Source organism: Acromyrmex echinatior, chromosome 2 (genome assembly GCF_024713525.1).
Source record: "Acromyrmex echinatior isolate Ae372 chromosome 2, ASM2471352v2, whole genome shotgun sequence".
In the NCBI taxonomy this organism is placed as follows: domain Eukaryota; kingdom Metazoa; phylum Arthropoda; class Insecta; order Hymenoptera; family Formicidae; genus Acromyrmex; species Acromyrmex echinatior.
The window spans coordinates 14,485,124-14,498,290 of record NC_141853.1 but is presented as its reverse complement, the minus strand read 5'-3'; the positions used below and the strand labels follow the sequence as shown (position 1 = coordinate 14,498,290).

The window sequence follows — 13,167 nt, the reverse complement described above, 5'->3', positions numbered from 1 at the left end:
ATGTAATAATTTTAAAATATATGAAAATATAAGGACACAGTAAAATTAATAAAAATAGTCAAAATCGAAACAGAATTATAAATTTTATCTTAACCTTATATTGCAAAATTAAATCATGAGTTTATTTTATTTATATACATATGTATACATATGTGTATATATATTTAATACTGATAGATTAACTTTAACATATATGCAGATCTTGTAATTTATTAATTTATATATTCTATTTTGGTAAAATTCTGTTGTATCAATGTTCAATCAATATTTCTAACATTCTATTTTACCGATATAAACTAACATAATTATAATATATTTATTAATTTAATTTATTAATTGGATCTAATTTATATAATATATATATAATAATTGAATTTAGAAATATTGTATATCAATATAAGCATAAATAATTTAATTTATATTTTGTATGTCGATAACATATCATTGTAGAAGAATTCTCCTCTAATAATGGGTAAATAATAATAATAACTAATAATATTATTATAATTTCTTACTCAACGATATAGTTGTAGTATAACTGTTGTGTTGTTATATTACATTTATATTTTTGAATTAAAAAATATAATATTTGTGTTAGTGAGTGCTTTCGACTTTTCCAACAAGAGATACAGTGTAACACAGAGTCATTACATTCTTGTTGTTGGTATATTTGTATCTCTTGTTGGAAAGCACCCACTGTTAGAATAATAGTTAGTGTGAATTGTGGATCATTTTACTAATGAACTTTTCTTGTTTATCTGCAATCAGTAACTAAACGATCTCTCTCAATTATAATTGCAAATTTTTATTTTGTCAAAACATAAGAGACTCATACTTTTGCTCAAATAAAAATGCTCAATATAATACAATAATATGTAAAGAAGATCACACAAGAAAAATTAAGAAATTTTTTTATAGAATAAATTTTTCTCATCTGAGAGAAAACAAGATTTCTCTGATCACTTAGATTTTTACTTTAATTGCTCTTTCGCCGAAACCGTGACGTTGATAAAACAAAAAAGGATAAAATCATAAGCTGTACAAAATTTTTTTTAATAAAATTTTCTTTTTTTAGTATATATAAATATATTATAATTATAACATTATAAATATGAGATATTACATGTTTCAAAATAAAATATTACAAAAATATTAACTTTAAATATTGTATATTAGATACGCAAGTGTGTGAACTACTCACATAAATTTAAAGCTGTAGTTTACGTTTTGAATAATTAAGTTGTACAAAAAATTATATAAATAGATTTGAATATTCTGAAATGCTTATTTTTGCTTTTTAAACTAAACTGGCTTTTAAAAATAAATATTATTATTTTTCAAATACTAGAAATAACACTATTAAATTAATCTGAAATATAACAAATTTTCTTATTTAAATATATAAACAGAGATTTTGTAACTTTTCCAAATAATAAGCAACAAATAATTTTATAATTTTGTAATGATAACTTTACAATTGCAATGACAATTTTACGAAATTTAATTTTACAATATTAAAAATAATTTTATAATTTTAATCATCGTTAATATTGTAACATTATCTATATAACATTATTTTATATAACATTATTTTATCGTTAATATTATTGATAATATTAATGGATATTCAGGTATGTGCCGAACTATTGTGTTCATGGTACAGTCTGACTCTCAGCGTGAAACATCCTTACCTTTTCGAAACTTATATATTATATCAACTCACAATGTACAATACAATTCAGTATCTATACCTGAAGTTAGAAAGTTTTTTGAAAACAGTTTAAGAAGAAGGCTACAAAAGTTTTTTTCTTTTATGATATAGATATAAGTAAATGTGTGTGCAAAAATTTTATTCACTAAATTTAATAACGTACGTTACTTTATAATATTCAGTATATCGTAAAATAAAAAAGAAAATATGAGTTTAAACGTATCAAATATGCTTTTTTCTTAAAAAGTTACGCAGTGTAGGATTTAGTAAAGATATAGGTAGCTCGATTTTTTACTGAATTTGATAATTTATTTCTTTTAAAAATAATTTCTTCATATATATATATATATCAGATAAGTTTATGTTTTATACAAAAAAAATTAGATCTCATTACAACATGTTAAAAATAATAAGAAAAATTACTATCTCAGAAGTGTTGCATGCTAAATAAAATTTTTAAATGATGATTTGAATATACTCTTCTAAATATTACTAAATATATATAGAATAAGACTAAATCATCTGCGAGTTAGAATACAACTACGGTTGTATCTACTTTATTTTGTCCGATACTATAGAGAGGTAGTGGTGGTAACTGTCACTGAAGACAATTTATGTTAATGACTGTTCGTAACCGAGGAGAGCCGAGGTTGCTCGACAGAACAGTCTGCAGGTCGCCGTAGCAGCGGTCGGACACGAAGCTCTTTGCTCGACTTTCGAATTCTCCCCACTCTCCATCCCTGAATTCACCACCTTGCCGCGTCCTGACTGTTCCATCCCTACGATGGCGACGCCCAGCGTCGATTCGTGCGCAATTTCATCCCTAGCTTGGAGATTCGTTCTCCTATGGACGCCTGTACGTTTATCGAATGGGAATCGTTTTGTGATTAATAGTGAATCGACATAGATTTGTGCTTTATTAAGGATACTTTTATGAGCAGTATTGGTAAGTCTTCGTTCTCATTTTTTTTTTCTATTAAAATTTATTCATTGTTATCTATGAGAGAAGTGGCATATCTAAATTTAATGACGTAATAAACTAAAAGACTGCTCGAAACTTGAGCTTAAAATCCATAAAAGGGTACAATACGTTTTGATTTTCTTACGAAAATATAATGCTGATATCGATGGATATGAAAAGATTTTGATATACGATAAATCTGTATTCTACATTCTTAATACTATCTGTTTCTCTTATTCTTAATACTATCTATCAAACGAGAATTGAAAATAGCTACACAGATGCGGAAAAATAATTTGCTTTAGCCTATAAAATTACAGGCCTTAACAATATCTTAATTATTACAATATTTATAGTAAAAATAACATATATATATATATCTTTTTAAAAAAACTGTATAAATAGAATTCTTTTATCCAACCTAAATAATCTTAATAATTCGTTTATCTGATAGATTCAAAGCATATTGTATAATTGTATAATGTATTGTATTTTTCCGTTAGATGACTTAATATCATCAAAAAATGATTCTATTTAATTAAAATAATCTAAACCAGGTCTATCCAATTTGAGCTCCGGAGCCAAAACGCAATGTCATCGACACAAAAAAATACAATGTAAGATTTCAAGGACTATAAAGTATTGATAAGCGTCATTCAGATGCGTATCAATACTTTACAATCCCCGAAATCTTACTCACATTGAATTTTTTTGCGTCGATAGCTTTGCATTTTGGCTCTGGAGCTCAAATTGGACAGGTCTGATCTAAACATTTTAAGAGAAACAAAACGGAATTATTCCGTCTTTGCTGAAACCTTAAATTCAGTCGTATGAAATTATGAAGCTATATAATGCTATAAAGCTATATAATGAAGCTAATGGTTCAGTTTCCTTTTTTACATGACATCTTTAGAATATCGTTTTGATGTATTTTAGACGAGAAAAATAGGTATCATTAGCATATCAACAGTCAGAACGAAATATACTCCAGCACGTAAAAAGCACCACCGCGGTGGCGCCGACGGTGGCGAATTTCGTGATGTCCATATAGCCTCTCGCAATCTGGCAGGATGCCGATCGATTTGCACAGTGTTCCTCACTCGCAACACGGTTCCATTTCAGTTCATTTCATAACTCGCAATGATAGCACATATGTGTATGTAATTACACAATGAAAATTATTACGAATCGGTGTAGATTTTTCATTTAAAACTACAGCCGGTCCGTGCAAAATTTACGTGTCTTATTTTCACGAATAGAAAAACTTACACAAAATTAGTATAATTACAGCTGGCCTAATCGTTTAAAAAAAAAGAACCACTTTATTTAATACATTCACGTTATTAATACATCTTGCTTGGTTTGTTTATATTTTGTGCATTATGTGTAAATGTTTGAAAGCATCTAATTAGACAACACAATGAATTACTAATTAATTACTGATTTAACTGCGATTTTTTTATATTCTATCACATTCTTACAATTAATATAGGCATAGAAAAATTCTTTGATAATTTAAGTATTAATAAATATATATTCAAGAATTTTTTCAAATATTAATATTATTAAAAGATCTGGAAAGGTATAATTCCTTTTATGTTTTCATAAATAAAATATTATCTATAGGTATTGCGTTTGAAATTTTTCACAGAATAATGTCTGCTAAATGCATACTAAATCATGAAATATATCTTCCACAGTCTCCTACAAAAGCGTGTAACATTTGAAGCGAGCATGTGGGCACACGAGAATAAGCCGGCTGTGAAACCAATCAAGGACTTACGGCGTCCACATTCCACATCTAACACCTTCCTATCTCTAAACATGTTGAGTATCTCATCGAAAAGATTTATTTTTAGAATAATAATTTATATTTTCAAACAATTTTTAAGCAAAACAGATTTATTGATTCCTTAATAATTTGTTTCGATTATTCTCTATATCTTTTACCTATTTTTTTTTAGTATGTAAGAAAAATAATTTGATTTCAAATAATAATATTTTTCGGACGTATAAAATAATACATATATATATCAAGAAAAAAAAAGAAAAAGTATGTGTGTTGTGTGTATATATGTGTGTTTATTTTGCAACCATAAAACGGCATGTGAATGAACAAGAGGTAGCGTGACACGACAAAGCGTTAAGTGATCGATGTTCGTCTTGTGAGAAGTATGGCCACCGTGATTGCTATATATTTAATAAGGATGTGCCGCTAAATATCCAAACAGCACGTGCCAGACACGTGTATCAATCTTTTATCATTGATATTATCAATTTTGTAATAATATATAATCAAATTTATATTACAGTTTTATTGATAGCAATTATGTAACTTGAAATGTGCAAATTATTTTGAAATTTCAGATAAAAATCTTTAAAAATAATGTATTAAGATTTATCGTTAATAATTTGAGAGATAAAATTACTTGATATACATACAGTATACATATAATTTTTTCCACTATAAGCCTATATTAACGTGCGCGTTCCACTCAATTTTATTTAACTCTTACAATTAGTATAATTATATTAAACCACCAGTGTGTCATAAATTAACACGTTTCCGCAAGAAATGATATCATGCTGTGCATGAGAATACAAAGTTCTGTTAATTCTTTTTACAGGGCGATCACGCAGTCAACTCTTTTCGAGTTATTATATCGATATCATTTCGGGGCATCTGTCGCATCATACGTGAATCTTTGTTATAAATATGTATGAATATAAATCTACGGCGCTTGTAGATATAAATTCAGTATACTGAGTAAAACATTTTCTTTCATTAATCATTATTAATCGTCGCACATTATCATTTTATTATAAATTATTATTTATTATAAATTATTATTATTATAAATTATTATTATTATAAATTATTATTATAAATTAAAATTCAAATATTTTAATATTTTTTAATATACGTATAAGTTGACTCATAAAAGTTATATTTGAAATTTCCTTATAGAGAACAGCTCTGCTCTCTTGACTTTTTCTTTTTTCGGTATCGAAACAGGTATCACGGTCCGTTGTAGGTAATAGGTCTCGGATAATGGCGACCTATTTGACCTTCGGTTTCGTAGCTAACCTGCTGCGTATTTCCAACTTCTTCCAAGTTTTTATCTTCGAGATTTTGTACGACTGTGCACGCTATAATAGATACTTGCTAACATTCCGGCATTATACGATAATGTTCCATATAATGATTGTTTCGTGATTGTGGTTTTATCAAAATTAATATTTTTTATAATTTTGATGTTAATATATATGTATAATATTACATTTTTATACATTAAAATATATAATATGAATCACATAACGTAATTATTAATACTGTTGTTCTTAACAACAATTTTTATTGAATACAACAGACAATCCTAATACTATTTTAATAAATTAATAAATTATTAAAATTAATTAATGTTGTTTTCTGGATTCATAGTATGATGCAGAATTAATGATGCTGCTTACATTATTGCAAGTCCGCATTAATTATGATCTTTAGTAATTACAACATTAAAAAAATTAAAATTAATTTCTTAATTAAGAATTGTTCTTATTCTTTATTTTAATTGTATCGAGTTGCTCTGATAAAGACGTATTATTGTGGGTGGATTCGCTTATTATTATAATACAAAAGCCACGTGAGTTCTTCACGGATGCTGCAAGCTCTCACGTGGATTTCATTTCAGGATCGCTTATAAAATGGTGCTGAAGGGAGAAGGAGGGTGAAGGGGAGGAAATACGAGGGGAAAAGAATGGAGTTATGGAGCGACTAGGGAAGCGAAGGGGAAGAGAAAGATGCCGGCTGGCAAGCAGATGGTTGCCCCGTTTATTGGTTTATTCGTCGGTTCAGCCATGACGTTCCGTCCGGCCATGAAACAAGCCGGAGATTCTCCTTGTGTTAGAGAATATCAAGCAACGAGGCTACAACTGCTCTTCCTATTAAAGTGCATCTGTGAGCTACTTACTCGCGTAGTAAGTATAATCGTTAGTATTAAAGTACTATAGTAAATGTAACTTAAAACTGATGGTTATATTTTTGATAACAAGCTCACTTACTATTTATTGTTTTTTTCATTTTTATTTATTTATTTTTACAACGTCTATAATCGGCAATATTATTTTTCATTAACCAATTTTTATTATCTTACAGATTTTTCACAGACACTTTGCATCATTCTTATCATGATGAATTATATATCAATAAGAAGAAAAGGTCTATAAATTTCCAATGTATATGTAAGTAATAAGAGAATCTTTAAAATTGATTCCTGTTATAAGAATATATGTTATTTTGTTTTGCCAATTGTTATATCTTAAAAGCAGCAGTGTGTTATACTGATAAATATTTCTTCACACATTATGTTTGCTGCTACTGCATATGCAATATTTTATTATATGCAATGATTATTATATATAATGATAATTTAACATGAAACTTATACGTTAATATAGCACACAATAAAGAAAAATAATGAATTGATTATATTAGTTAATTATAGATGTTCAATGTAGTAAAGTATTTTTTCTTTTAATTTATGCAACTTGTTTTATATATATTAGGTGTTGGAATTAATTCGTAGCGTTTTACAAGAGATGGGAAGTACTTTCATTAATGTATTTTTTAATGCTCATGTGAAATAAATAACATTCTTTCATTAAAAAACGCTACGAATTAATTCCAACACCTAATATATATATATATATATATATATATAAAATATTTGATTGAAGCAAAATTCATTTAATAGCGGGTTAGAAAACTTTAATATGTAGCATTTCTCTCGATACTATAATTTTTATACTGAAAAATATACGTAATTAAAGAATAATAGCAATTTGAGTGACGGAGTATGCTACAAATGTATGCTTTATATAGATGATATTCAGTAATGGCGTCCTAAGGGCGGACGAAATGCTCGGGTCGATAGAAGGTTGCTTGCGAAACTCAAATACGCTTTCGTCTTATTGCTGATGATCATCCCCACTTACAATGGGCTTATCTATGATATATCTTCAGGAATGTAATCAACATGATTCGAAATTGATTAGATCGTAAAGTAAGTATGTGCAATTTTAACCGTTTATTTAATAGATGAGAGAATTTTTGAAGAAAAATAAAAATAAATAGTTTTAGGAAAATTATAAAATATAACAGTTTCTTTTTTGCTAGGGAATTTCAGTATTCTTGTATTACGTCATATGTCGGTAAGGTCAGCCACAGAATAAAATTGTAAAGTACGAAATCATGGCATTTATAGTGACACTTTATTTATAATCTATAATACAGAAGATTAAAATAAATTTTTTAGGGATAGAGAAGGAGATGTATTTTAAAAATATTATTCAATTGTACATGCAATTTATTCAATTAAAAATTTAATTTAAATTGAAATTTAAATTGACGAAATTTCGGTAGACTGACTTGATTTATTTTATTCTATAACAGAAGTTTGTTTTTATATGACATCCGGTTAATTTACAATATAAATAATATGTTAATTGGTATATTAAAGTGATAAATTAAATATATATATATATATATATATATATATATATTTTTTTTTTTTATTACACCATGTTAAATGAAGAAATTGTATTGTACTAAATATAATAATATTATTTTCTAAAAAATAAGAAAAGAAGTAATCTGCTCGATATTGTAAACACAATAATTAATTGAGTAGATAGGTAAAAAAAACGAGCAAAGGAAAGATTTTAATTTAAATTAGTATATTATCATTTATTTACAATTAACTAATTATTTGATGTTACAAAAACCGTAGAACGTTTCGACTATACTGTTTTCATCAGCCTGATGACAATAACATGAATTTAAATTAAAACGTAATGTTTAAACGTTAAACAAGTTCTAAATTTGAAAGATATGAAATCGCAGTTAAGTACAATAATTTCGCAATATATATTGTCTATAAGAACTATTTGCTTCGTTGCGAAAAAAAAAATTATGCGAAATCAAGAGGCTTTTTATATATGTCTCGATATATATCTGTTATTAAGTTATTATAAAACAGAATTATAACACTGAATATTTAATTGCGACATGATTTTATATTTTGTATCTTTCAAATTTAGAGCTTGTCTAATGTTTAAGCATTACGTTTTAATTTAAATTCATATTATTATCATCAGGCTGATGAAGACTTAGTATAGTCAAAACGTTCCATGGTTTTTATGACATCGAATAACTAGCTAATTATGAATAAATGTGAAATAATGTACAAGTTTAAATTAAAATCTTTTCTTTGCTCATTTTTTTATCTACTCAGTTAATTGTAATATTTTTTTTTGAAATTTATAACTATTCTTTTAACATTATGTATATATATATATATATATATATATATATATATATATATGTATTAGGTGTTGGAATTAATTCGTAGCGTTTTTTAATGAAAGAATGTTATTTATTTCACATGAGCATTAAAAAATACATTAATGAAAGTACTTCCCATCACTTGTAAAACGCTACGAATTAATTCCAACACCTAATATATATATGTATATATATATATATGTGTGTATATATATATAAAACTGAGATTATTTACTTTATCTTTAAAGAAAACACAGTTTGTAAGTAGCTATGCCAGTAGCTAAGCTTCCTGTTACAAGTTGAAGGGTGCGAAATATTTTGAATAAGAGTCAGATACTTTTAAATCTCTTAATCCCGGATCAGAACCCAAAAATTAAAAAGATTGATCGGTCGATTTTACTGGAATACCTATATATATATCTTTAAGAATTCAACATCTTTCTGATATAGGAAAACTAATTTGTCTGAGTATTGTGACCAGTCTAAAATCTGGGTATAACATGTCTTTTAAACGTATTATGTCCCAATTCTTGATTTTGTGTTGTCTAAGGATTTCCTTACAATATAATCTCTTCTTAGTTCGCTCTTTTATTACATATATATATTACAATAGAATACAGCATATTTTTATTTTTCTATTTCATTTTTCCTTGTATTGATATATAATATTAAATATATATAAAATATTTATAAACATTTTATGTTTTTTCTTCAGTGTTTGCATGCGAATAACCAGCGTATACGACATGACCAAGTAACCTGGAAATGAAAGGTACATCGACACACGTATAGGAATAAAAGAAGCTATACCGCTAAGAAGACGAAGAAGAAGAAGAAGAAGAAGGAGAAGAAGAAAACCAAGGAGAACGCGACCTTGCTACATTCAGCTGTGTCATCCTTGAGCCGTTAACGCTCAGGTGGTTTCGATCCCAGGGACGAGCATCAATCATCATTGGTAGTGCAGGTGTAATGTGATCATTGTCACTGAGATAACCCAATACGATATTCACTTACGAATCGTGTCAAGTGACATAACAGAGTTTATCTATAACAGCATATCTAAATGTTAAAAGAAACGGCTACAATATTTGCTTCTTGATTATCATTTTGCGTACAATGTTAGATCTTTGAATAAGAAATATCACAAAGAATAGCTTACACGCTGCAAATATTACATGCAAATTTGCGATTATATATCCTTGTACGTTATAAATTAATTTTCATACTTAATATGAATAATATTTGTATAACTTACAAAATTACACAAAAGACAAATGAGATTATAATTAAACAATAATAAAAATTAATGTTATGTCTTTGCAAAATTTCTTAACAAAGTATAACATGAAGTATTGTATTAATAATAATACATAAGAATGGCAGTGGCAATATTAATAACAATATTAAAATAAAATGATTAATACAATATTATATAAAAATAATATTTCTTTTTCTTGTTAATTAATTAATTTTAAAAATTAAATTATAAAAAAAAATCGAATACGTAATTGATAAAAAACTTACTTTTATTTTATACTTTTACTTTCATAATTACAGGCATCTCGTGATACGTAAATTTAAAAAATTAATTTTATCTTAAAAATGAATATTGTGTCTTATATAGCTAACTACGGCCAATTTTATTAATTTAATATTTTAAATAACAATATTTTTTGGAATTTACACAGTTTGCGCAAAATCAGGCTCTATCTCGCTTTCTTGAGGAGTGACTTGGCATACCCAAGCTATTTCCATATGACTGTGCACATTGTAAATCTGTAAGCGTTAATTTGAAATTAACTATATTCTATAACTTTTCAAATGATATTCATTCTTAGAAACGCAAACCGCTAACGTAGCATAATTTTGTTGAATAAATATGTACATTTATGAACGATTGCGTTGATAGAATACATAATACATTCCTAACGGAACTAAAGCCTTTATAATAATATATGTATATATTTGTATGTTATAGACGTTGTAATAAGACCGAAGTGGATAAAATTATATAAAAATGTACTTACAATTAAAAATTTCCAAAGGTATAGCAATAGATCTTATAATTTACAAATTAATTTTGAATTAAAAACCTATTTAAACTTATTATATTTTACTTATTCTCTATTTACAGTTGAAGTATAGAAAATGATATTAATATCAAAATATTTTCAGATTCCTAAAATGGTACTTGCAGTCTACTGAAGATCACATACTGGGCGGACAAAGAAGTTAAGACCGGCACGTATATGTTAAGTATTTTTAATATATAAGAAAATAAACGCTAGATGAACAATGTGCCGTACAAGAAAGCCCAGTTAATGCTCTACATCTACCCTGTAGATCCGAATTTGTTTGATAAGAGGCGACAAATTCGGTTCTAGAGAGGTTTGTGTGGTGCATACAAAGCAACAGTGATCTTTAAATGAAAGAATATCAATCAAAATTGTACGCATAAATTAAAAAAATTATTGTTATTAAATTAGTATATATTTAAATAGATATTTAAATAGATAAATACTATTCAATTCGATAGATCCTATATAAATTTTAATATTAGTATCATTGATATATTCTCAAAATTTTTATTTATGTAACGAATATAATATATGCATACGAAATATGAGCTTTATCTCGTGGCTATAATATTCATAATATAAATTACTAAAAATTATAATTATATATTTGTGTATCAAGTTTGAATGTATGTCACGTGACTATAATTAGATATTTATAATATGTTGTAGTACATCGTACAGTTATAAGTGTCATGCACAAGTGATTTAAATTGTACGATGTACCATGCTGTACAATTAGGTCTCTAAAAATACTTTTGAAGTCATTTGAGCGTATTGTGGACTAAGTATTAATGACGAAAGAAAAATGCCAAATGTAAAAAGGAATTAATGAACATCATTATGCCCATAAACTTAGTTGCATACATATTGACGTACTGTCAATGATGAACTGCTACGTCTAGCATGACCTGTTGCACATAAGAGAGTTCACTCACATATAATATTAAACTGTATATTCTTGTCGTATCCTTTATACAGGTAGATTCAAATTCTATTTATCTATTAAATAATATCAAAATGAAATACATTATTTGTAAAGCTTAGGTTTGGTAATAAGTAATTTCACAAAGAGAGAGAACCTTGAAGATATATTATTCAAGACATTTGATGACAATTAGATGTTTTTAATAAAATATGTTTAAATAATCTTTTAATACATTATTTTTGTTATTTTTGAACAACTTTTATAATATTTTTTATATTTTTTATAATCATGTAAATAATATAATTTATAAAAATATTGTCTTTTAATGTTATTTTTGACGTACTTACATTTTGCTGATTATAGAAATACATATTATTTGAATTTAAATATTTTATCTTAAAGCAATTTAAATAAAGTCAAAACGATGAAAACAGTAACTTAAACTCAAAGTGAATCATTTTAAAGTTTTTAATACAATTTTTAATCAGGATTTGAATAAACACATATTATACATAATTTTAACTAACTCATAATTTTTTGTAATAAATATACCATGAATATTGTTTAATATTCCAATCTAAAGTACGACACGGTTTTCTTTTATATTTTTATATCACATAATTTTATCATTTTATATTTTTGCAGCAATTATTATTCATTGAATAGGCATCACATACGGATGCACGATTTCTTGAATCTTTCTGTAAAGGCTGAAGCAAATCCATTAATCTCTGATCGTGTTCATATTAAAATGACATGCCAGTCGTTACGCAACTACTCATAAGTGCTAATGAAGTGCATACACAGGTGTAATTACCAATCGAGTGGACTGCCCACTTTTCACTCGTAGTATAATCTAGTGGATAAAAAAGAGTGTTTCATAATGACATGACGAGGAAAAACGCTACTGCCTCATGTAAATCAGCGATTCCCAACTGATGGTTCTCTGCAAGTATGCATTAAAATTTTTCTAAATGCCATAGTGATTAAATTTGTGCAAATTTTTTAAATAGTAAATAGTATGTTTTTTTTCTAAACAGAAAATAATACTTTCGGTTTTTTATTGTTTGCCGTAAAAATATAAAAAAATGTTCATGATGCAAACAACGCACGCACGCACGCACGCACGCACACGCACACATACGCACA

At 26.7% G+C, this 13,167-nt stretch overlaps 1 long non-coding RNA gene across 3 annotated transcripts; it reads left to right on the top strand.

Annotated features, from left to right (window-relative positions):
• The first annotated feature begins 2,374 nt into the window (after positions 1 to 2,374).
• Positions 2,375 to 11,899, top strand: LOC105147190 (uncharacterized). Of its 3 annotated transcripts, XR_015544100.1 has the most exons (9): positions 2,375 to 2,657; positions 4,373 to 4,498; positions 6,365 to 6,650; positions 6,829 to 6,914; positions 7,555 to 7,735; positions 9,731 to 9,979; positions 10,704 to 10,793; positions 10,994 to 11,060; positions 11,191 to 11,899. It is a non-coding gene; the product is annotated as an uncharacterized LOC105147190 (long non-coding RNA). The 3 variants fall into 3 exon arrangements; XR_015544099.1 differs by having other exon boundaries at positions 10,704 to 11,060; XR_846285.2 differs by having other exon boundaries at positions 10,704 to 11,899.
• The last annotated feature ends 1,268 nt before the right edge of the window (positions 11,900 to 13,167 follow it).